This window comes from Nuphar pumila, chromosome 6, assembly GCF_984573655.1.
Source record: "Nuphar pumila chromosome 6, dmNupPumi1.hap1.1, whole genome shotgun sequence".
NCBI lineage: Eukaryota > Viridiplantae > Streptophyta > Magnoliopsida > Nymphaeales > Nymphaeaceae > Nuphar > Nuphar pumila.
The window spans coordinates 89189816-89204611 of NC_143254.1; positions in this window are offsets into that span (position 1 = coordinate 89189816).

The window sequence follows — 14796 nt, forward strand, 5'->3', positions numbered from 1 at the left end:
AGACTCAACTTAATTTAACGTCAAGGTGAAAACAATGGGATGAGTTTAAAGTTTACAAATAACGGGATATAAAGTTTAAAAATAACGGGATAAAAAAGCAGAGAGAGAGAGAGAGAGAGAGAGAGAGAGAGAGAGACTAACAAACACAAGGCATCATCGGGCTTGACTCAATTACCAGGGAATTGAGCTCAAGCGCATGTTTAGCTTGGCCGAGCTCATCCCTAAATGAGATGAGCTAAATGTGATCTGCCTCGTTAAAACATTCCATGTTATTTGTACATGAATATGTATGTTTTCATATATTATGCTTAAAATATATACATTTTATATATCACATTTGAGAGTTGATCGATAGGTTTTCGACCATAGAGATTACAACTGCATGGTTAGATTTGCTGGAAAACACGTGATTTTTTAGTGGAAGGACAATCACCACCACCACACACACGGACAAATATCGCGAGAAATTGCTTGAAAGTTTCAAATGGCGATTCCTCTCGAGATTTTTAAAATATTGCAAGATTTATGAACAAATATAAATACCATTTAAATCGATATTTATGTTTTAAACTGCTATTTATCATGAAAATACCATGTATTTTTATTTTTAAATATTTTTTATTAATATTTTCTTATAAAAATTAGTTTTTATATTTTTAATTATTTTTTTATTATCGAGATTTTTTTAAAAAAATGCAAGATTTATGAAAAAAATTTTAAGTCTCGAAAGTTTTTGAAAAATGAGATTTTGCCATTTTTAACGTTTGTCACTATGCCCCCCCCCCCCCACATATATATATATATATATATATATATATATATATATATATATATATATATATATATATATATATATATAAACTAAAAATATGTGAGCTAGATTGTGACTAGGCATTTCCCACAAAATTTTTGCAAATCCGACCCTGCAAAGGTGTTTCAACATGATCTGTTTGTTAGGAATCTGTCTGTTGGATTTTGTCTTTTGATGGAAAAGCATGATTCTTTGGATGCTTGAATACTTAAAAATATTATGAGATGTTGATTTTCAAGCCTTAAAAAATATTGTTTATGAATCATAATAAGATGATCCAATAGTGTTCCTACAAAACCAAGCATATTGATCACATCTATATAGTGAAATTTACTAACAAAAACATAAAACTGCATGAAAATCTCAGTTCACACTCCAGTTCACATATTTTAGTGGTTATATATATATATATATATATATATATATATATATATATATATATATATATATATATATATATATATATATATATATAATGGGTAGGTGCATGGCACTTTTTTATGCCTACCGCGTGCCTACCACCCTTTGGAAAGATTGTTTCTATTTTTTCTAAAATTGAACCTTGCAGTTGTGATCTACATGCTTGATTTCATGGTAATCAAATTTTGGATCATTCCATTCGAAGACCAAGTTAGGTTTTATTAAGATTCAAAAATCAATGGTCTATAATTTTAAAACATATCCAATGCTTAAAAGTCATTTTTTTCTCAAAAAAACTTGATCCAAGTGTCATTTCCTAGCAACTCAATCATGATTTTTGAAAAACAACCTGAAAACTGGTGGTAGGCATGCGGTAAGCATAAAAACATCACCTATATATATATATATATATATATATATATCTTTCACCCAAAGCCATTCTTTGTGCATTTTTTTGGATATTTGAAAACACAAAAGGGATTTAGGTGCTATGATGTCAAAAATGATAAGCTATGCATTTCTAGAAATGTAACCTTTTTAGAAAACTTAAGTGGTTTTGAAGAATATAAACCCCGTAAGGATAATGTTGATTCTTTCTTCTTGTTTGAAATATTGTCTAGAAATAAGGATATTTCTAGTGATGATGAAATGATATTTGATACCTCTAATGATACTAAGAGAGTGAGTGTCTTGCACCTCTTGAGCACACTATCGAAGAAGGAACATCTATAGAACCAATTACATATACATATAGAGATAGGAGAACTTTTAGAAGTGCAATTGAAAAATAAAGTGAATCTAATGAATCTTACTCAATAAACAATCCTCATAGAATCGAGAGAACTAAGAGAAACCCTTCTACATTTATATCCTATGAGGATTCACCTAAACATAGAGCATGTCTTAGTGCTATTAATTCATATATGAAGCTTAAATTTTTTGAAGAAGCTAAGAAAATGATAAAATGGAGGGGTGCAATGGATAATGAACTTGAAACCCTTAAAAAAACTAAAACTTGAAAATTCCAAAATTTATCTAAAGAAAAGAAAACAATAGGATATAGATAGGTTTTCAAGGTCAAAACTAAGAGTGATGGGTTACTCAAAAGGTATAAAGTTCATCTAGTCGTCAAGGGAGATAGTCAAGAATATGATATAGATTACGATAAAACATTCAACTTCGTTGCGCGAATGGTTACTATTAGGTGCCTAATTACAATTGACTCTATTAAAAAATAAAATATATATCAAATAGATATTAAAAATGCATTCTTAAATAGAGATTTAAATGAAGAAGTCTATATGAATCCTCCTCCGGGTATGGATGTGCCTAAGGATAAAGTTTTTTGCTTATGAAAAGCTCTTTATGGTTTAAAACAAGCTCCCAAGGCTTGGTATGATAGATTTAACAACTTAATGATAGAAAATGATTGTATTTCATGTTATACTAACACTGCTCTATTTGTCAAGAAGTCTAATGCATTAATTGTGATTTTGTTATTATATGTTGATGATATGTTAATCACAGGTAATGATGCCAAAAAGATCAAGAATATCAAGTCTTCATTGACAAAAAATTTTGAAATGTCAGACTTATGTTTTTGACATATTTTTTAGGCATTAAAATTACCTATTCTCACATGGGTTATTTTTTATCTCAAATTAAAGTTGCTTGTGAGATTATGGACACGTGAGGCATTACATATGATAAAATCTATGAAACTCTTAAAGTGGTAGGAACAAGAATGAAGATTGATGATGAGATTCCTTTAGAAGATCTTACTCCTTATAGGAAACTCGTTGGGTCATTGATGTACCTTAGTATTACCAGACCAGATATTTTTCATGCAGTACATGTTGTCAGTCAATTTCAGCAGACTTCTACATCGATTCATATAGGTGTCATTCTTCAATTTTTTTAGATATGTAAAAAAGAGTGTAAATTAGGGAGTATTTCTATCTTCATCCTATGATTTAAACTTAATTGCATATACTTACTCTGATTGGGGAGGTGACTCAAATAATTGTCACTCTATCACTGGTTTCTGTGTATTTTTAGGCGAATCATTGGTTTCTTGAAGATGTAAGAAACGACAAAAGGTGTCTCTATCTTCTACTGAAGCTGTGTACCAAGTTATGACAACTACAACCATGAAAATTGTTTGGCTTAGGCTGTTGCTAACTGATATGGGGGTTTGTGTTCAAGGGCCTACAAAGTTGTGCTGTGACAACAAAAGTGCAATATATATTGCCAAGAATCACACATTTCATGAGCGAACGAAGCATATCGAAATGGACTACCATTATGTTAGAGAAGAATACTTAAAGAAAGCCATTGATCTTCCTTATGTAACATGAGAATATCAACAGGCTGACTTCTTTACCAAGGTGCTCTATTCCTCTAGATTCAATTTTCTTCATGACAAACTTGCAGTCATCACACCATAAGTTTGAGGGGGATGTTAAAATGTAATCGATATATATATATATATATATATATATATATATATATATATATATATATATATATATATATATATATTTCTTGTAATGCCCTAAAGGGTAAAATCATCATTTCCTATTTGTACGCATATTCTCCTTTGAATATGCTTGTAAATTTTTTTCTTTATTTTTTTTTCTTTTTCAGTCTTTGAGGGGGCACAATATAGACGGCCCCCTCCAACGGTGTTATGATGTCAAAAATGATAAGCTATATGTGTTATGATGCCATTCCTTGTAATCCCCTAAAAGGTAAAATCATTATTTTCTATTTTACATATATTCTTCTTTGAATATGCTTGTAATTTTTCTCCTTTACTTTTTTCTTTTCTTTTTCAGCCTTTGAGAGGCCCACAATATAGACGTTGGGCCCCTCCAAGAGGATGCCAAAAAATGATATGCTATATATATATATATATATATATATATATATATATATATATATATATATATATATATATATATATAAACCCCTTGGCTGAAACTCAGAGACATTGTTTAAACAAATACAACTTCATAGATGTGTATAGCAAAACAAATAGTAAGAATCTACTCTTGGATTGTATTTGTTCGATATAAAAATATGATTTGATGGAGGTTGAAAATTTGGTTCAGGCAATAGATTTTTCTAGGTCACATGTGGAGATTCAGACGTGCAAAAAACATTTAAAAATTAAATATATTAAAGATTCATGATAGGGGGTTCCGTACCCACGATAGTAGCAAGCATTATATATATATAGCATTCTTCTTCTTATCTATTACACATAAAAAATATATTATACATAATATTTTTATCTATGTGAGCTTATTTGACCTTAACGCTTTGTGTTTGGGCTAGACCAGTTTAAGCTAAACAAGCTGCTCATGGTTCATCTCACCTACCATACAAATCGATCGTGAACAAGTTCATAACGTGCCGAGTCATAAGCTGCTTGGTTCGTTTACCAGCCTTAAGAGAGGCTTGTTTGGGCATAAACCTTATGATGATAAGTTTGCAACAGTACTTAAAAAAAAATTTAGTTCATGCAAGGCAACTGAATAAAAACTCACTACCAACGGTGGTAGGAGCTGTCAGTGCATGTCTCCTTGTGGTGGTACGCTCCAGGTTCAAACCGCACTGGTACGTTGAATAATAATTGGTGGGGGTCTACCTAACCCCAGAATGAAAAATCAGGAACTGCTCATCTGGTAGGGGCGATTTGTGAATATCACTAAGTTAACAGGACATCACAAGTTCAAAACTCATGGGTGACAACCCTTGCCGCAAGGTCGAAGATGGGTTTACTCCCTGGTGGGCAGGGGAGACCTCAAGGGCTTTACCAACCGGAGGCCACCACCCAATGTGCGGTTGGTGATGAGTTTTTTTATATGTTTATCCCCCAAAAAAATCAATTTCCAATCTTTCAATTGGTGAAAATTAACAATGGTCTCAGATTGGTAACAAACTCATTCATGCCCGTGAAAAGGCTCCAGAATGACCAAGGGGGGCTCTGGGGAACGTTGCAGGTTCAAACCCCAGTGGTACGTTGAATAATAACTGATGGGGGTCTGCCTAACCCCAGCTTGCCTTAAAAAAGAAAAGAAAAGGAAAAGGCTTTAGTATGACCCGATTCTGACCTAAATGGGAAATGATACGACCGGACTTCAAACCCAGTTCATTCATTAACAGGGTCGTGCCCATAGGATCTGCTTACTATGATTACCATTGGTTTCAAATTTTCATAACTAACTCAGGTTCGTCCGATCATAATTAAATTTCAACTTGAAAACGATAAAAATTTATGATTTGATCGGGTTTGGGTTGTGCCATTTATTTGTAATCAGACTCGGGTCTGGGTTTTATCCAACCTAGGTCCGGTCGGACATGATGTAGGCTATTATAATAGCCTGCACTACATGAACATGTTATTTGGGGTATCCTCTTTAGGTGACAATGCGACATGACACGTCGACGTGCATGTGACACGCTGTGACTCGTCTAACACTATTTTAACGTTTTTATATTTTAAGAATAAATAGATTTTTGGACATTAAAATCTAATTTTGTTTATCATTTTAAAAATAAAAAATCCATATCATATGTGCAAGATTTCAGAAAATTTGTGCATTCGGGACCCAGACCTATAGGGAGGAGTCTGCACACACGTCAATGTCCATACAGAAAGTGCGCTATAGAAGCTGGAAACTCCTCACTTTCCCAAAAAAATTAAATAAGAAGTTTTGAAAAATCCGCTTCTAAAATATGAGAAAATTGATTCTCTAGTGGAAAGCTCACACGTCAATGCCCTATTCGATTCATGTGACCCCATCCATATTGGTTTTCGGAAACTCTGAGATCCAACATCCGATACCCATTGAGCCATACCACAATACTGCTATGGCTCAATTTTTAATAATGAGTTCGTTCGTGGTCATGTAGTGGGTTTTGCCTTCAGGATGGAGAGTCCATTTTGAGAACCGATCCGGTTTGACATGATGACCAAACTGGGTCAGGATTAAGTCAGGATCCAACTCTCTGGATCGATGAGAAACTTGCATATTGTGCAATACCTAACTGTAGAGGAACCAAGTCCAACAGACCTCCAGGTTAGCCTGGATCGGGCTTTTCTGGACCGTCATCCTGGGTCCATCTCTAGATCCAACAGCTAGGTATATATGACCAGTAGCGAAACCCCCACCTTGCAATTTCCAAAGTCTCTGCTCTTGATTCATTCTGGATCAAGGCCAAGCGCCGTTCGGAAAGAATGCATTTGGTCCCTAGGCCAGCTTGAGCTGAGTTTGGATTTGGCATTTTGGCTCAGATTTTATGAGAACCGGACCTAAGCTCGATTGAATATATACCGTGCCAAGTCAGGGTCAGCCTGTTCAATGCCCTCTCCCACTTCTGGCATTCCTCACTGAGAACTGGAACTGGACCTTGCAGGATACAGGACAGTGACAATCAATGGTTTGGATCATGGAACAATCCAATCGTCCATGGACAGCCCTCTCCCATGTAGGACTAGAAATGTGTCTGATATGCGTCGGGTCAGGCTTGACCTGAGATTGTGTTCATTTTTTTAATGAGTGGTTCTGGATCTAGGTCGGAACCTGAGTCGTTCTCATGGTGAAGTTCTAAATCCAAGTTCGAATCTAAGCCCCAATAATACTACTGTTACTGTCGCATGACATCCATTGAAAACGGGTAAAACCATTATTTTTTATGTGAAAAAGGTAAAATCAGTCTAGTTAAACCCCTTTTTAACATGGAGATATTGTATTCTCTTCCCTGGTTTGGATCAAGTCACAATCCGGTCCATTGATCGCCTCTCACAGTGTACAGACTCTAGTCACAAATCTCAGCTTGCAGGTGAGGGGGAGGTGGTTCTCAACTCGGTTTCACTCATCCCTACTATGTCATCACACCCCCCTTTGAGATCACATTTATGCAAGTTGTTTTAATCAAAATTGACCCCACAGATGGATTTGGCACGGTTAATTTTTCATTTTTTGACAAAAAATGTCCAAATAATTTTTTAAATCAATAAATTTTAGCTTTTTTTTACCTGCTGATTTTTGAATTGCCAGAAAATCCGGCACACAGTCTGGCTATTCAAATGTCGATATTAACTAAATGAACCATGTAAACCATACATATTGAATTAGATTTGATCAAAACCTGTGACATACATAATCCGTCGCTAAGCCGTCGCAACATAGCGACAGATTAGTGACAGATAAATTCTGTCGCAATTTAGCAACTAGGGTTATGCGACGGATGCTATCCGTCACAAAGATGTACATCGACGGATTAGCGATGGACTAGCAACGGATAGTATCCGTCGCCAATACGCATTTTCTTTGTAGTGTTTGACTTTGAAAAAATTATGATATTCTTTCTAAAATCGGTCAAGAAGGCTTTTAGGCAAAAAATTGAAATTTGAGTCTTATTGCCTAATTCAAAAAAGAGGAAAAGATCCTCTTGGCTGGGTTGTTTGAAAATGAGTCAACTTTCTAAAACAAAACCCACCACATTTGAAAACCCCACTTAATGACCAAAAAATGCCAATTGCATAAAAGACCAAAAATGCTCCCCATTTAAAATTCTAAAATTATACTAAACTAACTTTATTACACTATACTAACCTAAAGAACGTCTAACTCGAATGTAGGGGTAAGACTCGACTACAAACAAAATCATGAATAGTACAACTCACGAAATTGAAATCCTAAAAATGACAACAATTAACTCATCTAATAATTGGAATACAATGTACCTAGACTACTAACACTCATTTCCTAAACTGATTAAGACTTACTAAAACTATGAGAATCTTGCTGGATTAACAATGGTTGTCGTCCTCTTTGAGGAAGACGACAACCCTTGAAATGCAAGAACTCGATTTTATCCAACAACAAAAAAATGATTTTTTACTTAAGCAAAATTTATAACAAATCAAAACTAATTTTCTATTGACCTTAAACCACAGCTAAACATGACTCTAGACTGTTAAATACACCACTAGCCTACTGTTATCTGCAGAAAAAAAAATCAGAACACTAAGAATTAAAAACGCCCAAAACTGGCCAGACTATGTCTAGCCGATTTTGCAAGTTGGCCAAAAATGAACAATCTAATACATGACACTCTAAATACACATGAGACTCGATCTTAGAATCTACACAAATCGTGATTTTTAACATGTTCACTTGCTGTAAAAAAAAATAGAAAATCAAAAGTTAACATGGGGTATGACTCAACACAACTAGGGGTAAACTCAATCTAACTAGAAGAAGGAGGTGAAGATGACCAACCTCAAGGGTGATCCGATGAGGGAGGGGGGAGAAAGAGTGGTCAGTTAGAGTTAAAAAATGTGCCTAGTACGTTCCTTGTTGATCTTTTATGTCTTCTTCGTTGTTGCACTCTTCGGAGAACCGATTTAGAGAGGGTTCAAAGAAGAAAGGTGAGAGCCGTATGGAGAAAGGGATGACCACTCCTCGTTGATGCAGGCGGCACACCATTGAGAAGAAGTTCACCTTTGATTTGCAGCACCTGCAAGAGAATATGACAGCCAACCAAGAAATAAACGAAACAAAAAGAAAGGAGGAAGAGAAGAAACACGCCAATGGCGTGTGAAAGAGAGAGGGGAGAGGGAAGAGAAGTGAGGGGGAGCGGCGATTTTCCAAAACCAAAATATATGTTCTCCATTTTTTATGAACTTTTATACTCCCTAAACTCTATCTAATTCACAAAACCACCTAAATAAAAATTAGTTTTAGTTTAAATGCCTAAACAACTTTTTATTTGCACTTAGCTACCAAAATACATTAGAAAGAGGGAGTTTTCAGAAAATATTATTGAAAAACTCATTGAATCACTTGGGTTTACGGATATTTAGGGTTTGGGTTCAGTTCAAGATCCAAATTAAAGCTCTTGGGTCGTAACTGGATCCAGTTGGCCTTGAAATCCAATCCAAAACCCTAAAAATGCAATAGTTTCCTCGTTTTAACTCAGATTTGTGTGAAATTTGAACTAAGACCTCTTTGTATCTAATTACATCAATACATGTGTTCTAAACCATTAAAATACATGAATATTATATGAAAATGATATGTATTTTATGCATCATCAAATACCCCCATGCTTGAATGTTTGTTAGTCCCTTAACAAACTAAATTAAACTACCTAAGCTATAAAACTAAAAAATAAACAAATATGCAATTAAAAATAAATAAAATAAATTGCAAATCCTAAATGGCCTAACTCACTTTCGTAGGAATTACGGTTGCATTTAGCTCATGCAACAAGCTCTTTAAACCCTTAGGCTACCCCAGTGGAAGAGTAAGGTCTCATGAGGGTTTGCAGAAATGGTACCCACAAACATCAATGTCATTCAGGAAATAAATAAAAAATTTAAAAAATATTAGGCAATTAAGAAATTAGTTTAAGAAAATATTTTATATAATTTATATTCTCATAACACATTTAGAATTTTTATGCCTCCACAGTAAAAACTTTTTCCTTTAACTTTTCTAAAAATTGTAATTGTCTATGATTTTTCCTCAGAAAATCAAGTAGTATCATGTTATTTCATTTAACATCATTTATATGTTTTATGTACAATATTTCACAATTATTTCTAAGCAATGAATTTTTTATTAAGCTTATTCTTTTTCTTTTGATTTTCATTTTTTTCAAAATTTTAATTTTTCACTTGAGCGCTATTTCAAATATTCAGTTTTGTCACCCGTGTAGCAAGCTTTAGGCCAGTGACTCCCACGGTAGATGACCTTAGGGCACCAGATACAGAGTATCTCTCAGACTTAATTTCTCGAGTCACTAGAACTTTCATTTTAATAGTTTACGTATAGTCTTTTTCTTGTCATGTGCAATGTTTATGTCTATTAGGCTTTCTATAAAGTCCATGTAACGATCCTTCAAGCCGGTGGTTCCCAAACCAGATGACTTTAGGACACCAGGTGTAGAACACCCTTCAGACTCTACTTGCTCAAACCAAATAGGTCACAGATATCGACTAAACAAGAAGATTATCTCTTTAGTTATCCTTTTTGTCATGAGACTCAAACACTTCAACTTATGTCTAAGCTCAGCTAGTAGGAATCAAGAAGACATCAACAACTAAACGTAAGCTCTTTTTTTTTTAAGCTCATTTTACTTATTTTTCATTTGCTTAGTTTTTCAAAAACATATTGTGCATACTTATACTTTAATGATTCAAAACAATTCTAACATTCAAATACTATCTTTTCTTTGAAATTTACATAAATAACCACTCTTTTTAGATTGGTTCAGAAAAAAAATCACACGGGGCTTAAAATTTTCTAATTTGTCAGATTATGTAAAAAATATTCATATATGCTACAAACTTGTTTCTTAAAGACCTAATTTTATGAGTTTTAGCTACCTGGACAGAAAAAAAATTTGAGTGTGCATCTAAACCATCCCCTCATGCTTGAATGACACTGTCCTTAGTGGCATACAAAAATATAAACGTGCAAATGTAGATGCACACTAAAGAACATAAAATAAATATGAAAGAAAAGATAGATACAACCTGATATGTGCAGAGCCTCTTGAGCTGATGATTGACTTGACTTCGCACCACTACTATGCATATACAAATGCATAGTTTTCTACTGATCTAGCCAATGGTAAGCTTCTGAAGCTGTGTCCTGTGCCCAGTAAACTGCAACTCATACACTGAAGCATCAGATAATACGCATACCTGCATGACAAAAAGAAAATCCAAGTCAAAATAAAACCCTATTCCTACTTTATACATATGATACACTATCCTGCTCAGATTCTGTCCTATTCTTCAATATGGTGTTCTGGCATATTCAACTCGAAAGCCTAAAGTTCCTTGCCCTTGGGATTCAGCATAGGTTGGCTCTAACGACTACCCTTGATTCTTCCCGTCAAAGCATCTGCTAACTGGCCCATCTGTGTTTCAACTTGGCTGTATATTGGGTATGGGAGTTGAGCATTTAGTTACATTTTTCCATAGAATTATGACTGGAGATTTTCACCTCCTGTAGTGTTTAAAGAATCTTTTCCTCAAAAGACAACTGTGAAGCTGACTCCTGAGGGGTAACCATAGGAAAGGTAGGAGAGGGTTGGGGGTAATTTGGCCTCTGGTATGACTGAGTGAAAGAGCTAGGCCTAACCTGGTGAGACGGAGGGGCAGAGACTGGGGCTTGCTAGTTTTTCTATAAAAATTTAGGGTAGTTTCGCCAACCTGGATTGTAAGTAGAAGAAAATGGGTCATTCAGAGGATTGGCGAAACCTTGAGCAACCTAAACTTGTTCATGAACAAATTCAGGGTACTGAGTTGCCGAAGGGCACTCAGTGACATAATGTGCCAGACTGGCACAGAGAGCACACACCTGCTGGATGGGAAATTGGCCCGCGAGAAGTTGACCCAGTTTCTGCGAAAGCATATCCACTTTGCTTTGCAGTGCAGCAGTCAGACCAATCTCGAGAACACCACCTTTCTTGGGAATACTGAGTGTGGGTCTCTTGATACGAGAGCTAGAGGCATGCTGTAACAAATTTTTTGCTAAAGTGTCAAACAATCTCCATGCCTCATCTTTTCTCTTCAACATGAATGTCCCCCCGCATGAAGAATCGATCATCTGACGATTCTTATGAGACAATTCATCGTAAAAACTCTGCACCAATTACCATCTAGACACCTGATGATAGAGACATTTCCTAAGGAGATCCTTCATCCTCTCCTAGGTTTCATAAAATTGCTCGTCATTTAGTTCTGAGAAACTAGTAATGGCTCACCTAAACTGGTTCATCTCACCGATGAGAAAATATTTCTTCAGGAACTCCTGCTGCATCTGATCCCAAGACCCTATTTCTCTAGTGTCTAAGGACTTCAGCCAATACTTGGCCTTGTCCTTCAATGAGAACGAGAAATGGGTCAATCTCAAAGCATCATCCCCAAAATTTTGTATATTCACTGTAAAACAAATTTTGAGGAACTCGTCAAGGTGCCTATAGGGATCTTTATGACTAAGGCCGTAAAAAGATGGGAGCATCTGAATGACATTGGCCTTAATCTCGAAATGAGACGCTCCTACATCGGGTCTCCGAATGCAAAATGCCTGAATGTACTCCGTAGGGACGGAGTACTCCATAAAGGGACAGGGAGGAGCTGAAGCTGGAGGATCCATGTCACCCATTTCTCTTGGACTTCAAGGAGAATGTAAAATTCTCTTTGGGTCATTGACAAAAAGATACAATAGAGTACCTAAAGCTTTTTGCCCCTGCATACACCGGTACTAAGACCAGATGTATGAAAACAAACCTAAACTAGCTAAACTAAACTAAACACAAAATAAAATCACAAAAACACAAAGTAGAAACAATAAATCTAATCTAAACTATACCAGAATTATTTAACTATTCTACAAAATAAAAATAAATCTAAATCTAAATTAGAAATTTAGCAAATATAGGAAATTACAAACTATGTTCTCTAAAACCCACCAGTATATTCGTTCCTTGAATCATGCAGTACAGTGAATCCTAGAAAAATAGCACGTGAACCCTATATTTACTAACTATGTTAAGCCTATATTTACTTACTAATCCTACTAACTAGAACAAATAAAAACAACTAACTAAACAAATATTAATAAACTGAAATATTAGAAATAATAAAATATATTTGTCGTTCCCCGACAACGACACCAAAATTTGGTTGATCTCTTTACAACAGTATTTTTAAAAACATTTTTCAATAAACTCTTTAGAAAATCATCAACCAAAAATATAAAAATTGACTTTCCACTTTTGTGGCGAGTACAGGTCGAATCCTCAGCGAACAGGATAATATTTGTAATTATCTCTAAAAATTTCAATTTACTAATATAACAATTATTTACAATAAATTAAAACAACTATAATTAAATTACACATTACTAAATAATTGAAAATTAACTAAAACACTCTAAATTTGGCTGCTCAAGCCTTCTCCAGATCACAGGGGCATTTTCATCATTTCACCAAGTGTAACTTTCTCGTGCTTGACGAAATTAACCTTGTAACCTGTAGATGCTTGTCAATCTGAACCATAGAAACAACAAGTCAATAAACAATTATGACAATTAATTCTAAAAATTATATTAAAACTAATTCTAAAATTAATTACTAAATCTAAATTGTAATTAAACTAAAAATAAACTAAAAAGGTAATATCTAATTAAACTAACTAATTATATTAAATCTAACTAAGTTAACTACTATAAATATACTAACTAATATGAATAAAAATAAGAAAAACTATAAAAAACTAACTAATTAGCAAAATGATTCTTTTGCTCTCAATATAGTGCAAAATTGAATTCTAATAGGTTTTTGAAAACAGACTGTTTGAAAGGGCAAACGAAGTCCAAAATTCCTAAAATTTATTCTGTTCTATTTCTGACAGATTCAAGAATCTGTCAAATTTTACAGAGTTTAAAAATTCATCTGGAAGATCCGGATATAGGTGTTTCAAATCCGATATAATTTTGGAAATCACGTGTCTTAAAATTTAAAAACCTGAAAAACCTATTTTTTAAAAATGCTTAAAACTTAGACCAAATCAACTCCAATTGAGATGATTTTTGGTCAGTTGACAGTCAACACACAGGTGAATAGAATAGAATATTTTTTCAGGAAAACTAAAAAAAATGCACATAAAATAACGAGTGCAATACGCAGCAAATTCTGAATCAAAAGTTCAATTTACTATTCACTTTCAATAATTCAATTCATGCACTATTTATTTTAGGAACATGCAATAACAGACTTTTGTAGATCTACATGATGCTAATGACATTAAATAAAGCTAATTACACTAAAGAATTAAATCTAACATGAATACCTAAGTTACTTAAAAGAAATACAAGTTAATTCTAAAATAAAATTCTTAAATTTATGCAATTACTAAACTACGTTAAACTAAAACACAATTATGAGTTAAAATATCTAATTAATGAAGTTAGCAAACCTAATATACTCAACTTAATGTAAATGAACTACTTAACTCAAAAAAGAAAAATTGAATTTAAAACTAACTTTAACTTAAGATTAAAAACTAACCTAAACCTAACTAAGGTTAATTACTTAATTAGGGCACTAAGGGGGCAGATTTGAATCAAATTGAAATTAGAGCTCACGCCCCCTAGTGGACCCCACTAAAAGACTAAGTAAAACATACAATGCAACAAGAATATACTTAACTAAAATGCAATAATACTATAAACAAAACTATGCACTAAGTTACATGCCTAATTCAATCTTTCTTAACTTAGAAAATATGAATTTAACTATATTAATCTAAATGGTTAAAGAAAGCAAGGCACTAATACACAATTGACTAATTTGGCATTAGGTGGATCACGAAACATACTTTCCTTAAGAAAAATTCTTCTCATTCAAAGTCAAAATCGCCAACCCTATGAGGCCCACATGATTTTTGACTTTGAAAGAATTATGATATTCTTTCTAAAATCGGTCAAGAAGGCTTTTAGGCAAAAAAATGAAATTTGAGTCTTATTGCCTAA